We start from the raw sequence: 9,546 nt of genomic DNA, 5'->3' as shown, positions 1-9,546 counted from the left end.
TAAAACCATTAATCTATCAGGCACTATATACAGCCCTGCTCCCTTACACTGCTTACACGCAAACACACCCCGGATATGAGGTCTGCCTAGGCAGAAGATCTAAGGAGTGGACACCAGTCTCTACAGCGTGGGATGAAAGAACATATGTTAAGTGTCTGGAGTATGGGAGGAATGAGTCCAAACTCAAGAGCGTTTAAAGACTCAGTTTCTTTACGTTAAAGCGCACTTTAAACGTGCTTCTTCCTAACACACCTCGCGCATGAGGTTCCAAACAAAAGTACTTCCCAGGGCAGGGCAGCGGAGACAATAAAGTGAGGTCCCCACGAAGGCGCACGCCCCGCCGCGCGGGCCCCGCGCTTGCGCACACGGACGCCGCCAGGCAGCGGCGGGCGCCGCGGTTCGTTGTCTCGCTTTCCCTTCCCGGCTTCCAGTGCCCGCCTCCGGGCCCGGAGAAGTAGCGGATTGGTCAGTCCCGTCCCGGATTGGGGGCGGAGTTAGGTGACAGGCAGCTCCGCCCTGGGAGAGCCGAGCGAGAAGCCGCGGCGAGCTGAAGCAGGCGCTGGGCTGCCGCGCGGCCGCGGTAAGTACCGGAGCGAGCCGGGAGAGCGGTTGGCGTGGGGAGGCGGCGGCAGCGGGCCGCCGGCCGCCGGGCGGGGTGGGCGCTGAGGGGGCCGGATGTCCGACTGCAGGGAGTCCGGGAACTCCGGGGGCTGCTCGGAGGCGTCTGCGCCGCGGCTCGAGGGGAGGCGGAGACTCGGTCGAAGGCCCGTGTGTGGCCAGAGCCGTGGCCGAGCGGAACCCGGCGGCCGACTGGCCCTCCGGCCCGCGCGACCCCCGACCCCGCCTCTCCGCCGTCGGCTCTGTCGCTCCGGGCCCGGGAGGGCGCGCAGGCGGCCGGGCGCTGCGGCTCCCCGGGGTGTGCCCCCTTGGCGGGACTCGTGGGCGGAACCCGGTCGGGGCGCCTCCCGCGCGGGCCCAGGGGGTTTCGGGACGCGGCCACGCTCCCCCGGACCCGGGACCTCTAGCCCGCCCCCGCTGGCCCGTGCCGTCCGGTGCCCCTTCCACAGCTTCCCAGGCTGTGTACCGCGGTCGGGTTGGCTTTCGGCCACAAAGATCAGCCTCTCGACGTGAACAATAAGGGAAAAAGTGTGTGTGTGTGTGTGTGTGTGTGTTATGTGTGTGTGTGTGTGTGTGTGTTCATGTTCATACGAAAAAGCTCAAACTGTGACTGAGGTGCTGGAGAGCGGTGTTGAGAACTCGCTAGACCCATCACCCAGTTTCAACAATTACACTTGCTCCGCCTCCCCGGGTTGTTGTAGTAGAAGATCCCAGGCGTAGAATTTCACTTCAGTTGCATGATTCTGTGTGGTGGCTTGGGCACGATCGGGAAGGACCCGTCTCTTCCAAGCGTTTTGTTTTCTGGCGAAGCTGGAGTCAAGTAGGCACACTGTCATGTTGACAACAGCGCGCAGTTTGTTTTGCGCCGTGAGAATATGGTCGCGCCAGTGCCTCCCTTCTTAGAGATCGACTCTGCGGTGTTCAGGTTTTCAAAATCACTGGAAAAATCGGTCCCCAGTAATCAGGTCTTGACAGTAGCCTTAACCACTTTGGGGCAGTAACAGTTGTATTGCTGATTTCTATTTGTGGTTTTATGGAGGATGTGATGTGTATGTATGGAGCACTGTAAAATTGTTTCCATTGTTTCGTTCGATTTTTTTTTTCTTTTTGGATCACACCAGGCGATGCATAGGGGTTACTCTTGGCTTTGCACTCAGGAATTACTCCTGGCGGTGCTCGGGGGACTATATGGATACTGGGAATCGAACCCGGGTCGGCTGCGTGCAAGACAAACGCCCTACCCGCTGTTCTATTGTCCAGCCCCATCATTTGATTTTTTATACCAGCCCTTGATGTATTAACCTATTTCATAGATGAGGGGAAAGACAGACAGATGTTAAGCCGCTTACATTAAAGTTATACTTAAGCAGGAAGACAAGGATTTGGGTTACTAACTGTTCTCCTTGCAAAATTCTTACACTTTTTAACCACAATTGAATGTCCAGAGAATTATGGAATACATGTTAACTGTTCTGGAGAGTTCTTTCTGTTGAACAGCAAATTAGTAATGGGAAAATAAAAATACACCCCAGAAATTTGTGAGCACGACAGTAAGATACTTCTGTTTCTTTTGAATAGCGAATACTAATACAATCATTTAAAGATTTGAGTAAACTTTATAAATGTAGTTCTGAGGCTAGAGATAGAACAGCGGTAGGGCACTTGTCTTGCAGCTGACCAGGGTTCCATCCTGAGCACTGCCAGGAATAATTCCTGAGTGCAGAGAGCGAGGAGTAATCCCTGATCATTATGGTGTAGCTCAAAGCCTTCTCACCTCCCCCGCCTCCCCACCAGACCCGGTGTGCGGGCGCACGTGTGTGTATGTGTGTGTGTGTGTGTGTGTGTGTTAACTAAAGTGTTAATATTTACTCCCTTACCATTGTGTTGGTGTCATTGTGCTCAGTGGGGTTCCTTGGTTATGTTCTTCCAGGTGTCTTAAACTGTTGTGACACCAGCAATCACACTGACAGTGTCACTGAGGATCTCACTCCTTGGCTGCCAGGCAAAGCAGGCAGCCTACCACTGAGACACATCTTTGCAGTATGAATTAATTTATATTCTGTAGTATGTGACTAGTTAAACAGGAAAGGAAAGGGGGAAGAAATAGACATCAGTTACTGCTACTCCTTTGGCACTTATTCTATTTTGGCTATTTTTACGGATTAGTTGCATCCGTATCTCTTATCTTTCCAGTCTTATGCCATTTCTAAGACTGAATCATCATCTAAGTAGTATTAGAGTGAGAGACTAGAGACAGTTGGGTTGATTCAGAGGACAGTAAAGAAGATCGACCTGTTAAATTGGAGTTCAGGGTTCCTCCTACGTAGGGGAATAATTCAAAAGTCTGGAAATGAGGTTAGGCTCATCTGTGAGGGAACTCTAGTATCAATTGTAGGAGTTTGGACTTGAACAAAATAATATATCTAAGCCATAGGAAGAGAGTGGTGGCATTGTCAAATTTCACTTTACCTGAGATGTGAAATCTTTAGTGAATGGATTCGGTGAGTATAAAGAAACTAGTTGTGTACAATTAATGAATTTATGGCATGAGATGAAGAAATGAGATGAAGAAATGAAAGTCTGAGAAACAGGGCAATATGGTAGGTTCTGAAATGCCATAAACATCAGCTTCCTAAGGTTTGCTTGTCAGTCTTTTTTTGAGGGGGTGGGGTGTGGTGACCACATCCAGTGGAACTCAGGGGCCACTGCTAGCTGTGCTTGGGGATGATTTGTGGTGCCAGGGACTTGACCCTGGTCATGGCTGCATGTTTTGGAAGCTCCTTAACCTCTGTGCTATTTCTCCAGCCATCTTTTTTTTTTTCTTTTGCTTTTTGGGTCACACCCGACGATGCACAGGGGTTACTCCTGGCTCTGCACCCAGGAATTACCCCTAGTGGTGCTCAGGGGACCATATGGGATGCTGGGAATCGAACCCGGGTCGGCCGCACGCAAGGCAAATGCCCTACCTGCTATACTATTGCTCCAGCCCTCTCGGGCAGAATTTGTGATGAGTTTTTACTGAGTTATGATTATTATTCTATCATTGCTCTTTGAAATGTTGACAACTCATATTCAACTTCTCTTACGCATTATGTACTATTAATAAAAATTAGTTTGGGGAACTGAAGTTGATTGTATAGTAGGTAGGGCACTTCCCTTGCATGCAGCCTATGCCCCTGGTTCCATCCTCACCATCCCATATAGTTTCCTGAGCCTGCCAGGAATGATCCCTGACTGGAGCCAGGAGTACGCCCTGAGCACAGCCAGGTCTGGCCCCTCAACAAGCAACAAAAAGGGGTGAAAACTGGTGTAGATCAGCAACAGTGAAATGGCCCTTTGACCCCACTATTTAAAGAGAATCCTTGGGACCAAGAAAGTATTACAGTAGATAGGGTGGTTGTGTGCAGCTGACCTGGTTTTGATCCCCAGTATCACACATGGTCCATTGAGTTCAGCAAGAGTTATTTCTGAGCTCTGAGGATAAGACCTGATCACAGATGAATGTGGCCCCCAAACAAAAGATAACCACTTGGGGCAGGAGAGATAGATGGTACCATGGCTACTATCCACTTGCCTTGCATGCAGCCAACCCTGGTTTGATTTCCTGCACTGCATTTGGTTCCCTGAGCACAGAACCAGCAGTGATCCCTCAACATCATAAGATACTGGGGAATCGAACCTGGGTAGGCTGCATGCAAGACAACTACTCTACCTGCTGTACCATCTTTCTAGCTCCACACTGATGTGTTACTGAATGTCCTTGACAAAGTGTTTGAAAAACTGGCCTGTTTGCATACCTACTGGGAGTTAAGAGGTTTGACTATGATTTTATTATTATTACTGTTTTTATAAGGGTGGAGAAGAATTTTCCCCCTTTCCTTTCTCTTTGTTCCTGCTACTGTGGTGTTGTGCCAGGATCCACCCAGCATGCTGGGCTGATTCAGAGATCTAACTCCTGGCCTCATGCCAGCAAGGCAGGTGCTTTACCATTGAGCCACATCTTCGGGCGTTGGAAAATAGTGTTGTTTTTGAGCAACATCGGGAAGTACTAGAAACTACTCCAAAATACTCCTCTTGTGGTGCTTGTGGTTTGCTCCCCAGCTGTGCTCAGGAGACTTGTGTCTGTTGCTGGGGATCACACCTGAGCCTCCTACTTGCAAAGCACATGCTTCATCCCCTTATGATAGCTCCGTGGCCTAAGGAAAAAAAAATTATAAAGTATTTTGTGACCGGTGAAATTGTCACAATTAATTGTCACATTAATTTTCATTAATGAGGGGGCTAGAGCAATAGCACAGCGGGTAGGGCGTTTGCCTTGCACGCGGCTGGCCCGGGTTTGATTCCCAGCGTTCCATATGGTCCCCTGAAGACCGCCAGAAGTAATTCCTGAGTGCAGAACCAGGAGTAACCCCTGTGCATCGCCAGGTGTGACCCAAAAACCAAAAAAAAAAAATGTATTAATGAAGTTTTTCGTATGTATAACTGGTGGATTTTGGAACTAGGCATGCTTATACGTATGACAGAGATTGAGTTGAGCAACTTTATGACCCACACGTCTGTAGATAGTATTTACTATCTGACTGATCCTTTACGAAGAGTGCTGACTCTGGTTCTGAACCTCACATTTAAAAATGAATGTGCCAAATCTGCAGTATACAGTAGAATAACTACCAGACTTAGAATATGGACCTAGAATGAACTTGAGACAAAAAGACTAAGAGAGAAAGCATTACTGCATAACAGTGTCAGACCAACCTGAGTTTATTTACATTTATAAATGTAACTTAAGCAGTTGTTGGTTATATGTGATCATAGCTGCTAATTTGATGTTCATCAAGCCTTTGGCTAAGTGTAAAAATGTATGCACTCAACACTAGGGTATTTAAAATGACAAAGTATATATTAACATACCTAAAGTATAAAACAGACTATATCATAATACTAGTAAGAAAACTTAGTACTTCACTTATATCAATGGATAGGTCATCAAGAGGAAAAAAAGAAAAGGAAACTGTCAATCTTAAGCATCACATTAGATCAGATGGACTTGGCCGATGTATACAGGACGTTCTGTTCAAAAGCAACAAAATACACATTCTCCAGTGTGTTGGACAATTCTCCAGGGCAGATCATGTGTTAGAATGAAACAATGGGTCTTAATAATTTAAGATTGAGGGATCCAGGTGTTAGTTTGGTGGTAGAGTCTTGCAGGCATGAGGTCATGCTGTGAGTTTAGTTCCAAACACAGCCCCACATGCCAGTTGCAATCCTGGATACACCGGCATTTGATATCCCCTGAACCATAACAGAGTGTAAGGTGTCATGTGTATTGTAACTGAAGCATACAAGCAGTCAACCAAATTTGTGGCCCTCAGCTGGCACTGCAGCCAAGCATGTGAGAACTGTAACCAAAAAGGCATGGTCCCCTCCGGTCTTTGCCACAGTAACACACAACAGCAAGGGGGTGGGGGGCAGGGGACAATTGGAATCATATTATACATTTTTACCAAACATCATGATATGAAACTTGAAATCAATTATGAGAAAATTAGAAATTTTACAAATATGTGGAGTTAGTATAATGTGCTTCTGTTCTACCAGGTCAATATGCATTCATTAATATGTAAACTATGACTAGGTGTGTTTTTTGCCTTTAAGAAATTTTTTTTCCTTAAAAATTAGGTCATGCCTTAATGGTTCTTAAGAGTCACTCCTGTTTGGTCTATAGTCTACTTTTGGCATGCATCTTTCAACCCCAACATCCTCTACTTGGTGTTCTCTTCTCTAAATGGGCACTGGTGGAGGGATGGGTAAACAATCACTGTATGACTGAAATGCAAACAGGAAAGTTCATAAGCTTGTAACTGTATCTCACAGTGATCCACTAATAAAAAAATTAAAAAAAAAAGTCACTCCTGGCAGTAATCAGGGGACCATGCCATGTTTGGGATCAAACCCAGAGCTCCCACATGCAAAGTTTGTGCTTTAACTCTTTGATCAATCTTTCTTGCCTTCAGGATACAGTTTTCATTCTTCTTTGTGGGGGTTTAGATAAGGAATGAAAAATACTTATGTGATTTAAAGGCTGAAGAGAGATAGCTCAATAGTTTGAGTTTATGCTTTGCATGCAAGAGATCCAGGTTTGATTCTAGGCACTATATATATGGTCCCAGGAGCAGTTCTGGGAGCAACCTCCAAACACCAAACTAAGAATAACCCATTAGCATCACTGAATATTACCCAACCACACTTACCCTGTCCCATCTACATACTTTTGTATATTTTCATAGTCTTTGTGAATAGAAAGTAGCCAGTTTTTAGTTTATCTAGTAGGCATTTGTCTTTTCTACTCCTCAGTCAGCCACGTCATCTCATCAAAAGTAATTGATCAGCTTTTATAATTTATACTAGTCTAGGCTATAAATGTACTCCTTCATTGTAAAATTACTGGAAGTTAAATTACACTTACATGAATCCTAGAAAACAAAATGGGAAACTTGTTTTGTAGCCAACATTTTTAAGAACCATTTTCATTTTGCCCTGTACAATATAAAGTTCTAAAAGAAAAATGCATAAAATAATTTTTTTCAATAAATTAACATCTATATAGTGAGCATCCAAATTAGGAAATAGAAAATTTCCAATATCACTTCCAATATCACCGTGTTTCCTTTTGTTACCCACTCCTTCTAAAGTTAACCATTGTTGCAACTTAAGTTATTTATACTTTTTAAAGCTTTCTTTTTATTGGGGGTAGGGGACTACACCTGGCTGTGCTCAGGACTTATTCCTGGCTCTGTGCTCAAGAACCACTCCTGGTGGGACATGGGGTACCAAATGGGGTGCCCAGGCTTTGCTGTGTTCAAGGCAAGCACCCTAACCACTAGACTATCTCCCTGGCCCCAGGGCTGCAGTCTTTTTTTTTTTTTTTTCTGCTTTTTGGGTCACACCTGGTGGAGCACAGGGGTTACTGCTGGCTAATACACTCAGGAATTACTCCTGGTGGTGCTCAGGGGACCGTATGGGATGCTGGTAATCGAACCGAGGTCAGCCGAGTGCAAGGTAAACGCCCTACCCGCTGTGCCCAGGGCTGCAGTCTATTTTTTTTTTAAGGGCTACAGTCTTAAGTGAGACACACAGTTTATGCTGGTGGTGCTCATATATGGACTTGATGGAGGTTGTGCTTCTTGGTTGTGGTGTTATACATGCACGTGGTTGCCTTGTGCATTAACTGCAGGTCTAGGGATTACAGTGCCTGCAGACTTTCAGGCTCAAACAGCACAACTACCACGATCATACTTAATGCATACAGGACTTGAGCCCATCACCGTTCTCTTGGAAGGCAGATACTGTAAGCCCCTGTACTATTGCTCTGGGCCAGTTGTGCCTAGGGGTTTTTTTTTTTTTTTTTTGAGTTGGGGACATACCTGCTGATGCTAGGGCTTACTCCTGTCTCTGCATTCTGCAATTACTCCTGGTGGTCCTCTGGGACCATATGGGATGGCAAGGATCAAACCCAGGTCAGCAGCATGCAAGGCAAATGCCCTGCCCCTGACCTATTACTTCCATCCCAACTTTGTCTAGTCTTAATAGTTCGGTGTGTATTTTTCTACATAGAAAAAGGATGAGGATTTTTGTTTTTAATTCTAAAACAGTGAAATCATACTTAGCATAATGCTCTCCTATATGATGTATTTTGTTGTTACTGTTTTTGGCATATCGAATTTACCACGGGTAGCTTGCCAGGCTCTGCCATGATGTTATTGGTACCCGCTCGAGCAAATCGATGAGCAACAGGATGACAGTGACAGATGATGTATTTACAAAAATAATTTTTTAATTTAAATTAAATCAGTTATGCAAACTAATTGACTTTTAACAAAAGGCCAGATTTTGTGAGTATATTGACAGTATATATACTATATTATATATACTATATATTATATTACTATAATTGACAGTTTTATTGATGAATATTTAGAGTTATTCCAGTTTTATGAATATAAAAAGCACACAGAAAATATCTTTATCCACATGCTATTATGTATTGCTGCAAGAGAAATTCCCCAGAGTTGCATAATTTGATCAAAGGCTGTATGTGTTTTAAAAGCAATTTTGATTATAATTTACATTAAGAAAAGTGTGTGTGTCTTGATAAGTATTCACAGAATAAACACACCCAATTATCTGTTTAAGTCAAGAAACAGAACATTGCCAGAACCTTCAGAAATACCTCTTAGGCCTCCTATCAGTCATTACCCATCTCCAACGATGAAAACGACTAAAAAATCCCCCCAAACATCCTAAAGTGATTAATTTAGGGTTTTTTTTTTTCCTTTTTGGGTTGCACCTGGCAATGCACAGGGGTTACTCCTGGCCGTGCACTCAGGAACCACCCCTGGTGGTGCTCAGGGGACCATATGGGATGCTGGGATTCAAACCCAGTCGGCCGAGTGCAAGGCAAACGCCCTACCTGCTGTGCTATCACTCCAGCCCCGATTAATTTAGTTTTATGTATTTTTTATCTTTATGATATGCATATAGAGTATTCTGTTGCCTGCATCATCTCTGTGAATGTTCAAGTCATCGAGCTTTGGGAAGAATATCAAAGTCAACATTGAAACTAGGAGTATTTATTTATCAATATACTAGAGCTATTGAGGCCCAAAGTACAAATTCATTTAGGTATAGAAGACGCAGCTAAAAGTCCTAACTGGCTGAATGGTAGGGAATGACTTAAGTGCCTGTACCTGAAGCATAGTGGTAAAGCCATAAAGCAGTGCTCCCAGAGAGGGGGGGGGCTTTGGTTTTGAAATAACTGCATAATCATAGCAAAGTTTATTTACTCTTGGCAAACTTGTTATACTGAACCTGACTACCATCACATGCAAGTTATTGAGTAGTTCCATGTTCCCAGAACTTCCCTTG

At 44.8% G+C, this 9,546-nt stretch overlaps 1 protein-coding gene across 1 annotated transcript in view; it reads left to right on the top strand.

The window, feature by feature from the left end:
* Nucleotides 1–474: 474 nt before the first annotated feature.
* MTFR1 (mitochondrial fission regulator 1) overlaps nucleotides 475–9,546 on the top strand; it is a 41,756-nt gene continuing 32,684 nt past the window's right edge. The window contains exon 1 of the mRNA XM_004602422.2: nucleotides 475–580. The gene's annotated coding sequence lies outside the window, so the exon portion shown is untranslated. The remainder of the gene's footprint in view (nucleotides 581–9,546) is intronic.

Source organism: Sorex araneus, chromosome 2, assembly GCF_027595985.1.
Source record: "Sorex araneus isolate mSorAra2 chromosome 2, mSorAra2.pri, whole genome shotgun sequence".
Lineage (NCBI taxonomy): Eukaryota > Metazoa > Chordata > Mammalia > Eulipotyphla > Soricidae > Sorex > Sorex araneus.
Note: the sequence above shows the minus strand (reverse complement) of the source record. Positions and strands in the feature narration are given on the sequence as shown.